General features: G+C 35.9%; 1 long non-coding RNA gene across 4 annotated transcripts; it reads left to right on the top strand.

Annotated features, from left to right (window-relative positions):
• Positions 1–2,884: 2,884 nt before the first annotated feature.
• Positions 2,885–19,512, top strand: LOC129926924 (uncharacterized). Of its 4 annotated transcripts, XR_008778621.1 has the most exons (7): positions 2,885–3,576; positions 4,628–4,797; positions 5,424–5,585; positions 11,513–11,601; positions 11,925–12,158; positions 17,518–17,649; positions 17,786–19,512. It is a non-coding gene; the product is annotated as an uncharacterized LOC129926924 (long non-coding RNA). The 4 variants fall into 4 exon arrangements; XR_008778620.1 differs by lacking the exon at positions 4,628–4,797 and having other exon boundaries at positions 2,906–3,576; positions 5,424–5,617; XR_008778619.1 differs by lacking the exon at positions 4,628–4,797 and having other exon boundaries at positions 2,958–3,576.
• The last annotated feature ends 746 nt before the right edge of the window (positions 19,513–20,258 follow it).

Here is a 20,258-nt window from a genome sequence, read left to right on the forward strand (position 1 = left end):
AAAGAAGATGATTACGTCCTACTCGTCATGCATTTAATAATGCATATTAACCAATGACCTAAATTCTGCTAAGTCACTGGTTTTCCTGGCTGGCTCAGGCAACCCGTTCCATGCTCTAATAGCGCTAGGGAAGGGAAGAAAGAGCATTTGTGCAATAAATAAGACTTGTGTGTTTAGGGAGGATACACATAATGTTTATAACTAGATGTTACTAGGTGTGTATTCATAATATAACTAGATGTTACTATGTGTAACTAGTGTCGTGTGCAATCGTCGCGAAAAGAAACAAAGGAACGTGAACGGAATCAAAATAGAGCCGTGAGATTTAGAGCATAGACTACATATAGTCTATGATTTAGAGTAGGCCAAATTCCATTAGCAAAGTCACTAAAATTGAAGACGCTTCAGAGAAGAAGATTTCAAAGAAAAGTATCAATATTACATATAACTCTGAACCATAGCATAGCTCTACAGTACAACCTAATAAAATATTAATGAAAACATAAAGATACATATTCAAGGAATAATTCGTGCAAGTAGCAGTGCTTCTTCTTAACTTGTGCCATTAGAGCAAAGAACGGTTGCCTGAAAATTTTAAGGGCCAAGGAAACCCAAAGACTTAGCAAAGTTGGAGTCTCAAGCATGCACGATTAGATTGAAATAAGGAATCCTAACACATAGAATGTAATTAGCTTTTTTTTTTTTTTTTTTTTTCAAAGAACGGCTTTGATTTATATGAGACGAAAATATGTATTGTATTAAGAAGTACGTTATATCACTCTTCTTCCGAAAGTACACACAATTCACATATAGGCTTACATTTAGATCTACAAAACATCAGATGAAGCACATAAACACTTAATTTCATTGCTTACAGCATGCTCACTGTGCACTAATTTGATGTAATTGCTTACAGCATGCTCAGTGTGCACTACCTTGATGTAATTGCTTACAGCATGCTCAGTGTGCACTAACTTGATGTAATTGCTTACAGCATGATCAGTGTGCACTAACTTGATGTAATTGCTTACAGCATGCTCAGTGTGCACTAACTTGATGTAATTGCTTACAGCATGATCAGTGTGCACTAACTCGATGTAATTGCTTACAGCATGCTCAGTGTGCACTAACTTGATGTAATTGCTTACAGCATGCTCAGTGTGTACTAACTTGATGTAATTGCTTACAGCATGCTCAGTGTGCACTACCTTGATGTAATTGCTTACAGCATGCTCAGTGTGCACTACCTTGATGTAATTGCTTACAGCATGCTCAGTGTGCACTAACTTGATGTAATTGCTTACAACATGCTCAGTGTGCACTAACTTGATTTCATTGCTTACAACATGCTCAGTGTGCACTAACTTGATTTCATTGCTTACAACATGCTTAGTGTGCACTAACTTGATGTAATTGCTTACAGCATCTTCAGTGTGCACTAACTTGATGTAATTACTTACAGCATGCTCAGTGTGCACTAACTTGATGTAATTGCTTACAGCATGCTCAGTGTGCATTATGGTCCATTCTCTTTCCCGTGTTTATCAGTAAACACAACTCCGCTTAAGTCGGGATTCGTACTCGAGCCCCCATGTTAGCTAGCCAAGCCGTAGCCAATCGGTTTTGGCCTCTCAGCTACACATTCCAGTTAGTGTTGAGCTACGCATCAAGACAAGCTCCACAAATGTTGGTGCTGATAAGTAGCTCGAGTAAACACACACTCATGCACCCACTTAACGCAAATTACAGCTAACAATGTATCAAGTCAAACGCAGCATCTTTTTTTTCTACGAACTCTTGGCTTGATAGAACAAACTGCTATGTCTGGATGAGGTCCAAGTCAATGTCTATATATAACACTGCTATTTCAAATGTGTCGGGCACTCCGGCGCATGAACTAGAATACATGGCCGAAGGACGAGCACACCGGTAATCCCCACCATTTTTCTATGTTTTATCAAGCTAACCGTGCAGGACTTGCCTTTGGTGTAACTACTGTCTCTTGTGGAACGGCGCTTGGATTATTATCGATATTCCCTTAGAGGATTAGACCCTTCCACAAGAGTCTTGTGTTGATACTCATCCAGTGTAATTACGTCCACTAGCGATTGTTTCCACGTCCTACTGCCACGGTGAGGCAGAGAATAGCGTACCCGGCGTGTCACTGACCTAAAAGCAGAGTTGCCTATAAGTACGCATCTTGCGTAGGCCTATTTTGTACTCAAATGGACACGAAAATACGCGAGTAGGCCTACGGTTTATCATCTGAAAATATGCATTTCTGACATTAAAAAAACTTACGTAACACGCTCAGGCAGAATAGTTAACAAACCCAAGAGACTTAATTTGTGATTAGCTGAATTGACTTCAATCTTTGAATAGTGTGATAGTTATTCTGATTAATAGATTTTCTGAATTAAAGAAGAGAGATGTAATTTTCATTACAGGCGTGAATAAAGCTAGGGACAATCTGCAGTAGAATGGGGACGCAAGTGATTTTAATAATTTTACAAGAGATTTATAATCTTCTTATCTTTTATAATACAGACGTTACTTAAAAAAAGATGATGATTACGTCCTGCGCGTATTTTGTATTTTGATAATACATATATTTAGCAATGATTGAAAAAATATAGGGCCTACTTAAAAACAAAAAAAAACAACAGATTTTGCCTTAACAATCTTTAAAGTATCCACCCAGTAGGGTACGAGAAGAGGGGGGGGGGGAGCACCAGCTAGTTTTTTTTTATAATTTTTATTTATTTTCTGCATTTCGCGCTTCTGAACCACAGACATATGATACAATATATATAGGTCTTAGTTCTGAACTCACATCTCCTTATAATGAGAAAATCTGAAGTCAAAAAAGGTAAAGGGTAAGATCACAGACCTACATAATCTAGATTGTCGAAACATGACATTTTTTGTTATCTCCATGGAAACTAAAAGGCAATAAACTTTTGATTATATGATGATATCATAGATTAGATTTGAGTGAAAATTTTCTGAAGTTCTGTGATTAATAGATCTAGCCTCTTCTAGATCTATTTAACTATTTAAAATCCGCGAAATGGGATTGTAATATTTCTAAACTTTAAAGACTAAAGATCTTTTTTTTTCTGAGAATCATACAGAACGAAGACCGATTTCCAAGATCGAACCACAACTGGTTGGGAATAGGGTCCGCCTTCCAAGATTTAGAAATTAGATCTATAGATCTAGATATAGATAGAATAGATCTAGATGATATTACTATTACTAGAGTCTAGATCTATATATTACAAGCTTAATAGGAAAGCCTTGATGCTGAAAGCCCAGAAAGTGAAACCAAGAACTTGAAGTAGATCTAGTTGAAGAAGCACCAGCATACCACAAACACATGTCATGCTGGCTAAATGATCACTAAATGATCTTGGCATTGGCAATGAGATGTGAAATAAAGAATCTAGATCTATGAAATTTAAAAAATGTACAATGTGAATAAGCATTTGTAGCATGTGCAGGGGCGGACTGGCTATATGGGCATTCGGGCAAATGCCCAGTGGGCCGGTATCCAAATGGGCTGCTAGGACTACAGTAAATATCTTCTTTTTTAAAATCACGTCTGTATTTTATAAGATAAAGTAAAGGCTATAATTACTATAAAGGCCACATGGATGCCAATATTAAATTGTTACATTTGTCATAGTATTCTTTTTTCAGGGGACGGGTCCTCTGAGCGAAGTATTTCCTTAAAAATCTTTTACAGACTCTACTAGGCCTAGTAATTTAATCTAACACATTTTCCGAAATAATGTAATAGCCTACATCGATAGAGCTTCTTCCTTTTAGGGCCTAGTAGTAGAGTCTAGATACACTTTATTTTAAAAAGCAACATAAAGCCTTTATTCCTTATAAGGACATCTATATAGTGTTCACTTTAAGCATGTGTACATCTATCGATACATTATCAAATTTAACAATGATTATGAGGACAGGTAGACCAAGAACTGGAAGCCCATAATATAATATACAATTTATGGGCTGGATGATTTAAAAATGCCAGGGCTGGTTTTGAAACCATTTGTTTCCTAATTTAACCAGTCAACCAATTCATATGAAATAGTTTATAAACATTTTGTTTTGACCAAAAAAAAAAAAACAATAAAATTAAGTTTACTTAATAGTACAAAAAAAAAAAAAAAAAAAAGAAGAAAGTACTAATAGCCATTTTTATCCAAGACAAGTTTCTAATATTGGTGCAACCATGTAAAGCTCCCATCACCTCTTGGTTGGTTTAGCTGCAAAATGTTTACATTTCTCACTCATCCCTCTGTATACTCACTCTACTTTCATAAATATGTTTGTTATAAATATCAATTGTTGCCCCTAGTGTTTGTTTATATTTGTGTCTGTATCTTGACCTGCAGTATGTGTGGAAGTCATTTTTTTTTGTTATTCATTGTAATAAAGCTTAAAATGTTAACACTGTTTAAGTAGTACAGCCACCCCCCAATGCAGCTTTATCTGCATGGGATGGGATAAAACATTTTTAAATCACAATTAGGTCTGTCTCACTATGGAATATTTTCTTAATCTTTTGGGTTTAAAGACAATTTACTTCATTATTTTTATTTATTACAAACAGAAGTAATAATTGGATGGCTGCCTGGTCGTGAGGTTTGCGCGCTGGACTGTCGTTCAGATTTATCGATGGTCGAGGGTTCAAATCCTGCCCGCTCCCATCCCCCGTCGTCCTGCGGGAGGTTTGGACTAGGAAGTAAACTATCTTCAACTCTGAAGGAACATCCGAAACATGTAAAACATTTTACAACATTTTACAAGTAAAAAAAAAAAAATTAAATGTAGAGAACAAACTTATAAGATACTGTACTGTATGCAGAGCTTTGTGATGTATGAAAGCAGGTATCTTAGTCTTAAACATATGTTCCAAGAAGAAAATCTATTAAATTAGGACAATTCATATATACATGATTAGTGTTGATCTTTGCTCAAATAATACTAAAAATAATTATTGTAGTCCTTCAATTAGGTTCTAGTAGACAGAATTTAAAAGAAAATATATTTTGCAAATGTATTGTTCTGAAAATGTTAAAAATGGTACATTTTTTTTTTAAATTTTCATGATAGGCTTTTTTTTTTATCTCATAGGAAATAATTCTTATTATGTTTTAAGGACAACTCCATTTCTAAATATAATTTCTTAATATTTTTTTATTTTTTTTTTACAACTATGTGACTCGGTACCCACTGCATTATTACAGGGGTGCCATAGCGTTGTTTTATGTTGTGTGAAGCCATGATGACAGTGTCTATATTGGGAGGCCATGGTTCGGGGCTTTGAGTCAGTGACCCCAACAATCTGTGTTGCCCTCAATTGTCCCTCGCCGAGTTGAGAGTCAATGACTTTTAATGCTTCACAGACTGACATGGTCTCCACATTGAAACTGCAAACACTACCACATGGACCAAAGATTTTGACTGAGTGAGAGCCAAGAAAGTCAATGTAGGCTCCATAGCCTGCTCTTCCAGAATCTATCGATGCTGACCCATCAGTGAATGCAAAAATAGCACTGAGCTTGAAGGTATTAATGGTCTCCAATGCTAGAATTTGAAGGTATTTAGATGAACGACTTAGCTTATTGGCATTAGGGTCTACTAGTTTCCAACGTATATTAGGGTCTACTAGTTTCAAACGTATGTCTGGGGTCGATGGGCGACATTAAGGAGGAAGGGGATGAAAAGGTTGAATGTTTTGTCGGTTGGTGGAGAGGCCAGCATCTGAATATGTCTTCTGTATCTCCAACCATCCACTAGTTTTCTAGCTGGGAGGTATTCATCCAGCCTTTTATACCGCTCAAAGAAGGTCAGTACTGACCTTTCCCTCCTAAGGTTTAGTGGACCTACATTAGCCATTATTTCAGCTGCATTTACTGGACTTGTCCCACAGACAAATCTTAGTGCTTTGGACTGTATTTTATCAAGTTGTTCAAGAGCAGTCCTAGAGCCATAAATTTGCACAGGTAGGCTGTAGTTTGTGAACGGACTGCTCCTAAATACAGTGATTGGAGCATGTCTGCTCGGGCTCCCCACTTTGTGGATGCCAGCTTCCGCACTTGTTTCCACTATTGCAGACTCCTTGGCCCACCAGGGAGGGCAAATTCCACCCACTGAACAGGCTGTAAGTTTTCATCATGCTCTGGCTATAATTCAAAAAACAGAAATGGAAAAGTGGTTTGAGTGCTGGGACAAGTCTCAAAAAGCCTGTGGAGTCTGGGAGCGCATGAGGCGCCCTGACCACACTTCCCCATGGTGGAGACTGTCCAGGCCTGAGCAAGCTATTATAGCACAGTGCAGGACAGGCCATTGTCCTGTTGGCTCATATTTCTCACGGCTATGGCCAAATTTTGATTCATGGTGCCCCCGCTGCGGGGAAGAAGAGGAAACCGTGCCTCATATTCTGTTTGACTGCCCCAGACTTGCTGATCTCCGTCTCGACAGGTCTTGGAAACCGAAAATTCTCGATCTGTATGGCGACATTTATGCACTTCGCCAGACAGCAGGGTTTCTGTCCAGGGTTTTTGCAAGAGAGGATTTGAGCCTCTCAAGCCCTCACTCAAATGGAGTTTGATGATGATGAATATTTTTTTTTTCTTTTTACAATTTTATTAGGTGTCTTTTAAGAAAACATTTTTACCTCCTTTTTTTTCAGATTTTCCTAAAAATATTTGAACTCATTGACTTTCTCAGTGAAAATGGGCAACAACAAAAAATGTCATGCCCTAAAAAAAGAAAAATAAATACATGACAAAAGATAACAATTTTAACCCTTAAGATGCGTGTGGTATTTAAGCCTCTAAACATGAACATAGTAATTTCCTTTTGTATGTCTTCATTGTAAAACAGCTCAGCACTTTAAGGGTTAAAAAACATTTTCAATCAAATTATTTAAAAAATCTACTATTATTAACAATAAATTGCTAGGTGTACACTGAAAAAATGTTATAGTTTATATTTTGACCATTTAAAAATTAGATGGCTGTAAATGTCTTTAACTTTAAAAAATTTTTAAAACAAATTCCAGCACCTGTTTGGCTGTTGAAATATACAGAACTGTCATAAAAACATTCTGTATCCAGTAGGTGGAAAAATATCCTTGGACAGTTCAGCTTAGAGACATCCCCATGCAGATGGTTGCATGAGTCTTCTTTACAGTGCTTGTTTAAAATGCATACATTTGCATGTAGTTCTAGTGAAGTCTCTTTTGTGCTCATGTTTCCAATGTGGAAGGAGAAAAATGCTATCTAGGCACAATGAAAAAGGAGGGCTTATGTCTTAGTAGTTTTGTTTATTTTCCCTCCTTCTGATAGAAATGAAATGCTTCCATCCATCAATCCCAGTGGCACTACAGCCCATGGAGGGCTCTGGCTTGCTTAAACACAACCCTTCATTCCGATCTCTCCTGGGCCTTTTGTCTCCAAGCCCTAACCCCAAGCTGTTGTAGATCTGAATTTAATGCTTCACTCTGTTCAAATTGAAACTGATATTGTCCTTCTAGTCTTTTTTTCCATGCATTTTTTGATCAGAAAACTATTTTTTCAATTCTTCATATCCTTCAAAACACTTTCAGTAAAGTAAATGTTAAGGGATCAAGAATATATTGGGAAAAAGAAATTCAATAAATGTCTCAGGACTTATTGTGTTGACAGCCGGTAAATTGAGGCTTGTTTAGACTTTTGTGACTTGTATTAAATACCGAGGTTTTAGGGTTAAGGCTAATTATAAAAGCCATTCAACATTCTTTCATATATTGTAGTCATCTCAACTGAATAGTGCTGAAAAGAGGTGACTTCAACAGGCTGTGGACGAGATCAGAAAAGAGCAAGCAGTCTTCCAAAGAGGCAGATCATGTGCTGAAAAGATTTTCATTCTACGAAACATTATAGAACAAAGTCTTGAATGCCAACAATGGCTAATGATCAGTTTTGTAGATTTCAAATAAGCATTTCAATAATCCATTGAAAATGGCTATGGAAATAGAGAATATGTCATCCCTAAAAATTCATCCAATGCCTTCAACATCTCATCAGCCAATTTAGCTGCTGCTTAAAAACAAGAAGGAACAACAGAGTTCTTTAACATTGAGATGGGTGAATATTGTAGTCCTTTCTCTTCCTTCTTGCCATCCAGTACATAATGAGGAGAGCAATGATCCAGACTGCCTTCAGTATTTCAGGGAAATTGAATGATGGACTTGGACTTCGCAGATGACATCGCACTACTGGGCCAAGAAATGATGGAGAGCCTAGATAGAGAGGCACCCAAAATTGGCCTCCACATAAACTTGGATAAAACTAAAATTATGCAACCAGGATATGAGGCAACTGGTGCCCCCATCAAATTGGTCACTCAAAGCTTGAACAGCTAGATAAGTTCACATACCTAGGCAGCATCATAGCAAATGATGGAGAAGCCTGTCATGATGTAACATGCTGAATAAGAAAGGCTGGGCTATTTTCCAAAGGTTAAAATCTATAAGGACCAGCCAAGCTAATGGTTTTGAGACTTCTTCTTCTAGACATCTTTTTGCGACTGATCTTTGAGCTCTTTGCAGACTGTGCCAAGGAAAAATAGTGTGCTGTTCTCTTCGGTTGTTCAGCACTGCTGTTTTTGAGACAATAATCCACCATATTAAACACAATCATCATCTCAACAGTCACATATCCATGTGAGAAATGGAAGTCACATTTTGTTGCTATTCTCAGTTTTGTCCTCAAAGAACAGTTCCAAGATATGAATTAATCATGTTTATGTCTTAGACTTGAAAACAGCAGAAGTCATCTTTATCCAATGTAAAGCTAAGTGAACAAATCTATTACATTTCTACAAATTTAATCATAGTCTGATACAAAAAAATGTGATGTTGAAGGTTTAGTAAATTAAATATATCATTACAAAATTAGTAAAAATTAGCAAGCAACATAAAAAACAGATGCACAACTTTTATCTTATCACAGAAGGAGATAAAATTTATTTATGTATTATAAAAAAAAGTACTACCCTACCCAACTAATGTCAGGTACCCATTAGATCTGGGTTGACTAAGAGGTGCCTTAAAGATCCTGAAAGTAAAAATTTCAGTCTTCTAGGATTCGAACCTGGGACACTACCCTCTGCAGAGTTGCTAAATATAAACCATTTCAAGTTTGTAAAATACTAAAGACACATCTACACCATTGGCTTAGACCTAATCCTAACTCTAAATCTAAACTTTAAAGATTAACTGAAAAGTGAGAAAATTCTCCTGATTTAAAAAATTTAATTAAATGATCTGATAAAAAATTATAATCTATTATTAGATATTACTATTAATAACAATAAATATTTGTCCCAAGTGAGAGGTAAGCCAAGCATTGAACCTTGTGTAATAGGACACATTTTAACTAGTAGGATGACCTTAAAACAGAGAGCTTTGTCACTGCAATACAAGAACTGTACACATTAAAAAAACAAACAACTTGCTGAAACTAAATGTTATTGACAATTGCATAAAGTGCAGAATTATAAGTGTGTTGCCATTGCAGAACCACCATCACATAACATTAAAAGGAAAGAAATAAAGAAAATGAAGGCTTGGAAATTAAGTAGCAATAAAACTGTACTTTTTTACCTTAACCTATCCCTTAGTCTCTTGGACCCTTGGGGCACCACACAACATTTGTCAACCGTCTTTCTCCATTCCTCTGTCTTTTTGCCTTAGTTAGAACCTCTTTCAATGGCAGGCCTGTCTATTCTTTTATTTTGTCTTCTCATCGCTTTCTCTGTCTGCCTCTTCTTCTATTTCTTGGCACTTTTTCCTGAAAGAAGGTCTTTGTGAGCCCCAAAGACCTTGGAATATGGCCTTATATTTTAATCATGTTTTGTTTACGATAGTTAGCAGGTCATCATGGAGTCCAATCGCTGCTGTAACCTTGTCTCTAATCTCTTGGTTTGTGATATGGTCTTTGAATGTGATACCTAGGATCCTCTTCTCTAGGCCTGTAGTCAGCATGCAAGACTCACAAGCATATAAAAATGTGGCCATGACCAGGGAACGCATCATTCTGATTTTGGTGCCGAGGGCTAAGCCTTGTCTGTTCATATTATTTTAAGTTTTGAAAGGGCTGTTGTGGACTGTGCAATTCAGGCCAGAATTTCAGGTTTTTGTCTCAAAAAGCAATGGATGCGCCCAAATGAGTCACTGGTTTTGGCTTAATCTTGAGACGGGGCAGAATCTGGTGTGGCTAATCAAGCCAATTCTAGAATGGCAGACTTTGCGACAATTCATACATCTGTATGCCTCTGATCCAGGGCTAGTGGACAGGGCAGCTTTCTTTTTTCCCCTCAGAGTATACTACTGCTGCAAACCTGCTACATCATACAAACATTTCTTAGTGCACACTATGAAGGGACACTACTTTTGAATTTTTTGCCCCTTTTTCAAATTTGGATGCTGGCAGCTGCCATGGAATGATTATGAGCTCATTTTTTATAATAATATTTTTTTTATTATCCTGAAGGAAATTTGTTATAAAAAATAGTGCCTTACATATAAATTATTACAATGCCAAAAATGAAATATAAATTCATACAATGGTGTTCCTCTATTTTCTAGTACATCTAAAAATGTCAGAGAAAAGTTGAGGACATTCTCATACTTGTCTAGAATCTCTTGAAACTTAAGGCTCTAGGAAATTATAATAATTATAAGAAGAATTACAATATTAGAGCAAAGGTTTATTTTAGCTCATATTATTAAAAAAGTAAGTAAGTAAGGTCATCTGTTTCTGTGGCCTATGGTTAGCTAAAGTCATGTGACCAGCACAATAGCCGTCATTACTTTTCCCCAACTAATGTCAGGTACCCATTAGATCTGGGTTGACTAAGAGGGGCCTTAAAGATCCTGAAAGTAAAAATTTCAGTCTTCTAGGATTCGAACCTGGGACCTGTGTTTATAAGCCAAGTGCTTTACCACTCCCCACTGTGCCTCTCATATTATTAGTTAGGCTTTAAAAATTTCTTCATAGGAACTGAAAACTTGGTGATTCAAAGATATAACTATACTTGTTTAATTAGTTAATTAAAGTGTTTCAATTTCGCTTTGTTTATTATCTTCTGTAGATTATTCATTATAGAGTAGGTCTATTTAGGAAAAATATCCACTAGTTTCAACCAATTCAGTGAAGCATTTCATGACACTTTTAGCTATTAAACAAATCCACTTACTTGCACCTGGTTAGAAACAGAAGTAGGCCACCAATTTCCTTCCTATTGCATGAAGGGCTAAGGATTTTTGGCCAAGGCATAATATTTTAATCATGATGATATGAAGGATTTGAACACAGGTTATTATAATAACAACATTAGTGTAAGTCAAGTTTACTTTAGCCAACTTAATGAAATTATTCGAAAAGTATCTTAATCTAGTTATTATTCCATAGGATGTTGGCAAGTTTACCTTCATCTATTTCAGTCATGATTGCCTTTATATGTGGACAAATAAGCCTATACAGTATTTCCAAGAATGAGATATTTGCAGGATAGAGTCATTTGACTTACAAGGTGAAGGTTTTTTATATTTAATTTATGGATGTTTTTTTTTTTTGCAAAGCAAAATAACTTCAGGTTGTATAGACATACTCAAAAGAAAGAAATTTTTTCTGCAAGTGACCTTAAAACTTAAAATAAATAAATTATGGCTTTTATTGGTAGTGTTTAAAGTTAAATACTTTGAAAGCTGATCACTAGTTAAGATGTTTAAGTTTACAAGATGATATATTAAATTAGCTAGATTATATTAAATTTACTAGATTTTACAGGAATTAATTTATTCGCAAATGTACTTAAAAATATTTTATTTGCTGACCAAAGACTTTTTTTTTCAGCCTCTTAGAGACCACTGGGACATTGTTCTGGGCTGCCTTTGGTATGGGGAACTCTCAGGCACCAGCTATTAAAGAAGAAACAAATAGCAGTCAGGTTAATGGTGACTCAGAGATAAAAGACAGTGTGCTGCTGAAAGTCATTGAGGTGGTTGGCTACGTTTTGTATGGAGTTTACATTCTTGATGCTGTCATGGTCCTGATCAACATTGCTATGATGAATTTGAAGACATTTAGGTTTGTTTCATGTTATTTTAATCATTAAGTTAAAACTATTTATATATCACATTTCATTCAAATACTCTTTACCTATCAATTCATCGGAGAGGACCTTTTTGTAGTTTGTTTTACATGTTAATTCAGGTTTGATGATTATTACATCCTAGTCCAAACCTCCTGCAGGAGGCAGGGTTTGAACATATCAGTATGACAGTATAGAGTGTATGCTTCATTAATAGAAAATCATTCAAAGTTGTGGGATGAAAGTCTCTGATGATTTAATATAACATCATCTATCTATTTCCTTTAGAAGTGTTCAGTGCATTTATGAAAAAAAGAAAGATTCCTCTGAACCTTCGCACTGTTATCAGCAGTAGAAATCTTGGCTAGCTTGGACATGTTCATGGAATGCCACAAGGTTGACTTCCTCAAGACATTTTGTATGGTGATCTATTAGAAGCCAGGAGAGCCTTGGGTCACCCACTACTTCTAACTATCTCAACATTTCAGCACTACTTCTAACTATCTCAACATCTCAGCACTATTTCTAACTATCTCAACATGCCAACTTTGGATGAGGAATGATTCCTTGCCAAGGCTGATTTGTTACAAAGCAATATATAAAAATCCAAACCTATCAAAGTGGTAATCAAAACTATGGCTTATGAAGCAAATAATAATAATGGCAATGTCATTGCTATATCAGCATAGAAATTCAACACAGGCAAAACAAAGAATGTGATTCCAGAATTGATATGTCGTTCTTAGTTTTGTCGTTCTTAGCTTTGTTCTAAGGCTGTTAGCCACTTGATAAACAAAAATAATATTGTGTACATGGACAGATTTTATAACAGTCCCACTGTTTGACACTTTAGCCAATGATTATGGAATATTTGCTGATGGAACTGCAATGGCTTTAAAAAACTGACAAAGTTGAAGAAAAAGCAGAGAAGTCAATCTGAATTGATCTATCATGGCAATAGAGTAAGTCTTATTCTGGATGGAGAAGTGACCCATTCATCTGTTCACACCACAATCCAGGCAATATTTTTATTCCATATGCTAGGCCAAATTCCTACAAGTGCTCTTTCTTCCCTAGTTTGAATATAGAATGGGCTGCCTGAATCAGCCAGGAAAACCAGTGACTTAGCAGAGTTTAATTCACTAATTAACATGCATGACTAGATTGACACATGAAATGCATAGAACATAATTATATTCTTTTTTGAAGCAACATCAGTAATCTATAAGATATGAGGCCTTGTTAGGATGGACCAAAGAGCCATTCATTTTAGTTTTTCATCCAACACAAATGGGGACCCTAAAAAAGAAGAACTAAAGATGGAATATCTGTGGATGTGCTAAAACCATTGCTCTGTATTGACTTCACCAAATACATGGTTTTGATGTCAACAACCAGGTTTGCAAAAATGGCTCTTTCATCCTTTTCAAAAGAAAAGATAAACTGGGTACTTTATATTTATAAACAACTCTTGACAAAAAATTGAAACATATTTGGAAAATTGTTAGGCCAATGATTCCACTTTTACATGGATAAGCAATTGTGGAAAAATGATTTTCTATTAAGAACTAGAGAATTGCAACTTGGCAGAGAAAACACTGGACTCGGAGAATCGTCATAGACAGCTTTTGAGGATTCTCAAAACTTAGTGACTTTGTTATTAGACCAAAAAGTTTTATTCTGCTGGAAATGTTCATGGAAGCTATACTCTGTATTTGATGAGCTGAGAAAGAAATGTGAACAAGACCAAAGGGGAGTAAAGAAGAGAACCAACAGTCGAGATGATGCAGTGATGCAACTGAACAATAGATAATGAGTCCTCTATTTGGGGACCCACAACTCAAAAAAAACATTAAGAAACTAGAATACACAAGATAGAGCAGTGAGATTCCGAACTAACAAATATTCACATTTGATTTTAGTTAGACCTCTAGTACAATTATTAAATTTAGAGATCCTTCAGGACAGAAGACTTCAAAAGTAAAGTAGCAATTATACAAAAAACATTAAACTATAAACTTCAAATACAAAAACAAAACTTAAAAAAATACTTAGAAAGACACAAAGATAAAGGAACATTCCTCATCCCATATGCGAGAAGAAATTTATACTCCTTCTTCCCTAGTGCTATTAGAGCATGTAATGGGTTGCCTGAGTCAGCTAGAAAAAACATGTGAATTGGCAGAGTTTAAGTCATTGATTAACTTGCATGACTTGATTGACCCTTGAGACACCCGTAGGATGTAATAATCTTGGATAAGAAGATGAGATACTGCAAAAAGATGGCAATAGACTGGGGGCTGTGAAAGCTCTTAGTTTATCTCATTTGCTAATGAACAGTCTAAGAAAGAGTGAAGGAAGGAGAGTCCAAATCAGTGGAAAGACAGTCTGAATTAAAAAACATGGGTTTAATTGTTTAGATTGGTTTATATTTGTATCAAACTGGTTGTTATTATTTTGATTTTGTTGAATTTTCTGTTTTTACTTGATGATTTCTCACTTTAATATTGTCTGTAATATTCTTCACCTATCGCTTAGTTTGTTGGGGCATCTTACAAGATTTGTAGATTGTCTTTTGGGAGTTATTCAGGAAGTCTAACTTGCATCTGGTCACAGCTATGTGATGGGGATGGTTCTGAGGTCCAAGGTTTGAGTCCTCCTTAAGACTTATCTATGTATTACTACAGTTTCTTCACCTTCGTCTCCCTGGGTGCTGCTATTATGTTTGATGTCATGTTTATTTCATCAATAGCCAAAGTAAGAAGTATTTGGGCCTGATATTGATTAGTTCTATACCTACTATTACTTAGTCATAGTAAAAAGTATTTGGACTTAATAGTGTTTAGTTTTGTTTCACTTTCAAATAGAATAGTTACTTATTCAAATTCATTTGTTAAGGTATGAAAGAGTTGAAAAAAACATGTAAATCTTTTTTTTTAATGCTTTTGATATAGTGCATAGTTCATGCTTAGAGCATACTTATTTTGCTATGGCCCAATCTCCATTTGTTGACTATTGGGGGAAGGAAACACATGGGAGGTTTACATGCTGTCTTTGGGCTTTCAGAAAACAACTCTTCTCGAGTCAGGATTCAAAATCGAGCCCCCATGGTAAGTGGCTAAGCTGTAGCCAAGCAGTGTAGGCCCGCCTCTCAGCCACACATCCCACAAATTTTGTGAATAAAAATGAGAAAATGGAACCTGCATCTGACAATGTTATCATAGAAACTCTTTTAGAAAATACTTTTTACTATGACTATGGGTGGCTGCCTGGATGTGCAGAAAATGCACGCTGGACTGTTGTTTGGACTTGTTGATGGTCCTGGATTCATACCTTGCCCTTCCCTATCGTCCTCTGAGATGTTTGGATGAGGAAATAAATTATCTTCAACTTTGAAGGAACATTTGAGACATGTAAAATATTTTACAAACTATCATCTCTATTTTAAAAATGGCCTCGTTCTTAAATAGGTCACTTGCTAACATTGGATACTAAAGAAGTTACAGTGTTACTACTGCAGCCTTGAGTTCAAATCACAGTATAGAATGCAATTTTTATTTAGGGCTTCAGGATGTTTCCAACCTTGAGTTATGGATACATAACTTCATTTTGGGATATTATCTTTCCTGAACAAAAAATCCTTATTCTATTAATTTTTTACTGTTTGGCTTAAAAGTTTTTAGGATAAGAAGAGCTGCATTCAGAGTCTGAATCTGGGACTGTCAAATTGACCACCATTTCTGAAACTTAATTTAATTTTTTATTTAACTTACATTGTGATACCAATGTTAACTTGATGTGAATAGAACTGATGTAGGTCAGTGAGTTCAACAATACAAACTTAACCAGCAGAAATAACTAGAATATAATGGCAAAGTTCCCCTTTCAGACCTTGCGATCTACAGTGTCAAGGCTCTTTTTCTTCTCTAATATATGTATGTGTACTTCAATGCTGATTACTAAATGTACCCAATTCCTGGCAATACCTTAACAACACATATAACGACAGAATAAAGTATTGAGGAGATGGAGCATTGAGGAGCTGGAGCATTGAGGAGATGGAGCATTGAGGAGCTGGAGCATTGAGGAGCTGGAGTGTTGAGGAGATGGGAGTGTTGAGATGGAGCATTAAGGAGATGGAGCATTGAGGAGATGGAGCATTGAGGAGCTGGAGCATTGAGGAGCTGGAGTATTGAGGAGTTGGAGTATTGAGGAGATGGAGCATTGAGGAGATGGAGTGTTGAGGAGATGGAGTGTTGAGGAGATGGAGCATTGAAAAGCTGGAGCATTGAGGAGATGGAGTATTGAGGAGATGGAGTGTTGAGGAGATGGAGTGTTGAGGAGATGGAGCATTGAGGAGATGGAGCATTGAGGAGATGGAGTATTGAGGAGTTGGAGTGTTGAGGAGATGGAGTGTTGAGGAGATGGAGTGTTGAGGAGATGGAGCGTTGAGGAGCTGGAGCATTGAGGAGCTGGAGCATTGAGGAGCTGGAGTATTGAGGAGTTGGAGTATTGAGGAGTTGGAGTGTTGAGGAGATGGAGTGTTGAGGAGATGGAGTGCTGAGGAGATGGAGTGTTGAGGAGATGGAGCATTGAAAAGCTGGAGCATTGAGGAGTTGGAGTGTTGAGGAGATGGAGTGTTGAGGAGATGGAGTGTTGAGATGGAGTGTTGAGGATATTGAGCGTTGAGGAGTAGGAGCGTTGAGGAGATGGAGTGTTTTGGGAGTTGGAGTGTTGAGGAGATGGAGCATTGAGGAGATGGAGCATTGAAAAGCTGGAGCATTGAGGAGTTGGAGTGTTGAGGAGATGGAGTGTTGAGGAGATGGACTATTGAGGAGATGGAGTGTTGAGGAGATAGAGCATTGAGGAGATGGAGTATTTAAGGAAACAGGAAACTTGTTCTATTCTAAAGTCACTAAAAGAAAGCCTTTACATTTATTTTGTTTAGTTTTGTAATTATTTTTTCTCTTTTGTTAAAAAAATTTGAACAGAATTTTTTAAATACTCATTTGGGAATCAACAGTGAAATTTATTAACCGGCATATAGGCTAATTGATTAATACTATTTGATATCTATCTTGTAATTTTGCTTTCCTCTGCTATGCTGTTTTTTTATTTACACATTTTATCTCATATTGTTTGAGATCTATCTGTGATCTATATTATCTTGTTTAAGATCTATCTGATCTAATTTGTGATCTATCTTGTTTGAGATCTAAATGATCTAATTTGTGATCTATATTATCTTTTTATGAGATCATTATTTTCATATTTGAGATCTCTTAGCTTCTGCAAATAGAATTTCAAGAGATGATGATATTTATATTAAGCCCTTCTTGCATTTATTTCTTCCAGAATGCCCAAAAGATTAGTCAGCTAAGGAGCCTAAAATGTTAGCCTGTTTACAAATATGAGATCTTCCTTGACTACACAAGTACCTTACAGAAGAAGGCTACTCACTTGTGTTTGGATATGTCAGCTGTTTTGGTAATAAATCAAGTGTTGTTTTTTCTACTATCTCGAATGTTTGTAGGTTCTAAAGTTAGAAAGTGTTGTTGTTTTTTAATGCCACATTGCCTGTCAATTCTGTTTAGTTTTTATATATTCTTTTTTTTATATACAGTCCCTGTGGCCCTTTTCAAGCATGACAGATACTATTCTAAGCAGCTTTTTTCTCTGGAAATTATTCAACCACAGAAGCTGTGAGGGATATCTGAAATCCATTGCTTACTTGTCTAGAAAGACTTCCATCCATTGAGTGATAAAAGATTAAGTGTACACAACTTTTAGTAGTCACCACATAACACTTAACATTTAGATGCTCAAGACAATACTGTTCATGAATGGTTTATTTTTCTTTATGCTGAGAGTGTCCAAGAAGGATAAGGTCAAAGGTTAATTGGACAAACAAGTTAATAAACTTTGTCTTTGAATCTGAAATTGTAGAACTTGTAGAGAAAAAAAAACAACTAAGTGTTTTTTATTTTAATTTACCAGGCACCAAGTACCTACTATTCATTTACTTTGACTGTTGACTTTAAGTTAGAAATTAAGGAAAGATTTCTTTGAGCTATATTTGTCAATGACCATAGGCATTAAGAGAGTTGACACCTCATTTTACTTTTCAACAAGATGATGTCTTAAAGAAATTAAGAGCTTTTGATGGAATTCTGTGGTTGAATAACAAAAGGAATAATCACAGGATTCCATCAAAATCATTGCAATTTGAACATTGTTGGTAGTGTCAATGTTATTAAGTTTACATAAAGTATTTAAGTATAGTTCTTGGTGTTATTACATTATTCATTTTCTAGTGACCAGGCAGTGTTTTATACCATGAATGAATATCTGTTGTAAGAGATTTAAGGTATACAACTCCATTAATAATATCTTTGACAATAAAATATTTTGATCAAGTTTATATTTTTGGAACAGAATATGCTAATGTGTTAAATGCACATTTTTCTTTTTTTTTTTGGAATAACAACTGATATTTAGTTTTATCCCTTTGTATCTTTCTACAGTAGATGCACTGTCATACTAAATAGAAATTTTAAAAAATTATAATTTCTAATCAAATTGTCTCCCTTTTAAAATCAAATATCTAAATGAATCATGCTACTTTGATTCTACACAATCTACAGGACTACCAATGTACATTAGTTTTGAACAAAAAGTTGCTAACTTTAAATAATTGATTAACTCATTTTGATATTTATGTATTTACCTTGTAATAAAAGTGGCATTCATTTTACAATTTCATTTTGTTTTATTGTAACTGGTCTGTGTTAATTTCTTTTTTTTTTCAAATTACTTTGTATTGCCTATATGGGGAAATGGTATTTCTGGTGTTTCTTTGCTCAGCAAAAACAAATCAGGATTTGAACTCAAGCCCCCTTGACAGTGGTTTATGCCAGATATCCAGCATTTCATGCAGTTTGTAGGCCAAATTTGATACTCACAGTGCCCTAGTGCAGGTAGAAAGAGGAAACCTTGCCTAATTAATGTTTGCTGCTCCAGACTTGCTTCTCTCTATCTCAACTGATCTAGGAAGCACTACAGCTGGGTTTCAGTCCACTGCATTGGCTAGAGAGGATTTCAGTCTCTCAGGCTGCAACTTAAATGAAGTCTGATGTGATTTTATTCTTTAAAAGTTGTATGGATGTCTTTAAGCTACATAACTTATCCTAGTCCAATGTGTTGATTGACATAGTTACCAGGTACTGGTACTAAAAAAAAATGCCGCTTTTATCCTCCCCTTCCAGCAACCCTTAGATCTAGTTTTTCTAAATTTCTAGTAGTTTAATAGTGCTTTTCCATATGTCATTAAAAAGTTATGTTAAAAGTTAACAGGTTTCTTTAGCTAATTGCTTTGTAACAATATTTGTTTTTGAGCAAATTTTTAGCAAATCTCAAACTTTGATCTGATTCTGATGGATCATCTCATTTTCCAAACATTAGCTATGAATCATTTTCCTGACATTAGTTGTGGTTGCAATGATGTCACCCACACAGCTATATATTTGAAGGAATGGAATATGCCAATACAGTTTGAGATCAATGGCATCGTAGGCTCTGCCTGGGAGTAGCACTGTATGCTGCTAACTGAATGGTTGACTCCTGATTTTTTCCTCAAAGGCTTTCCCATGTTGGTATTAGTTGCAGACTTTGCCTTCTGTAGGGCAGATGATATAAAGGTCATCTATTTTAGCGTCCCATGGTCAGCACTATGACCAACTGTCTTTACCTTTCCCTAACAAATGCCAGGAACCCATTAGAACCAGGTGTACTCAAAGGTGCCTAATAGTCCTAAAATTAAAAATCCCAGTCTTCAAACCCTGGACCCATGTTTAGAAGCCAAGTATTTCACCGCTCAGTCACCTCACCTCCAAGTGAATTATATACAAGCTTTTCACTGTTTGCTCAACTTTCATTCTACAACTAAAGCAAGGTAATTATGTATTGTTAGGGACAGGGGTGGTCTCAATGCTGTCAGGAATGATTCAAGAGAATATTAGTATTATGTTAGCATGGCAGGGCCCAAGGTCATGTCTAGCCTGCACTAACAAGAAGTTACAGTTGCCAGAAGGTCAACT

The sequence above is a fragment of the Biomphalaria glabrata genome, chromosome 6, assembly GCF_947242115.1.
Source record: "Biomphalaria glabrata chromosome 6, xgBioGlab47.1, whole genome shotgun sequence".
NCBI classification, from domain to species: domain Eukaryota; kingdom Metazoa; phylum Mollusca; class Gastropoda; family Planorbidae; genus Biomphalaria; species Biomphalaria glabrata.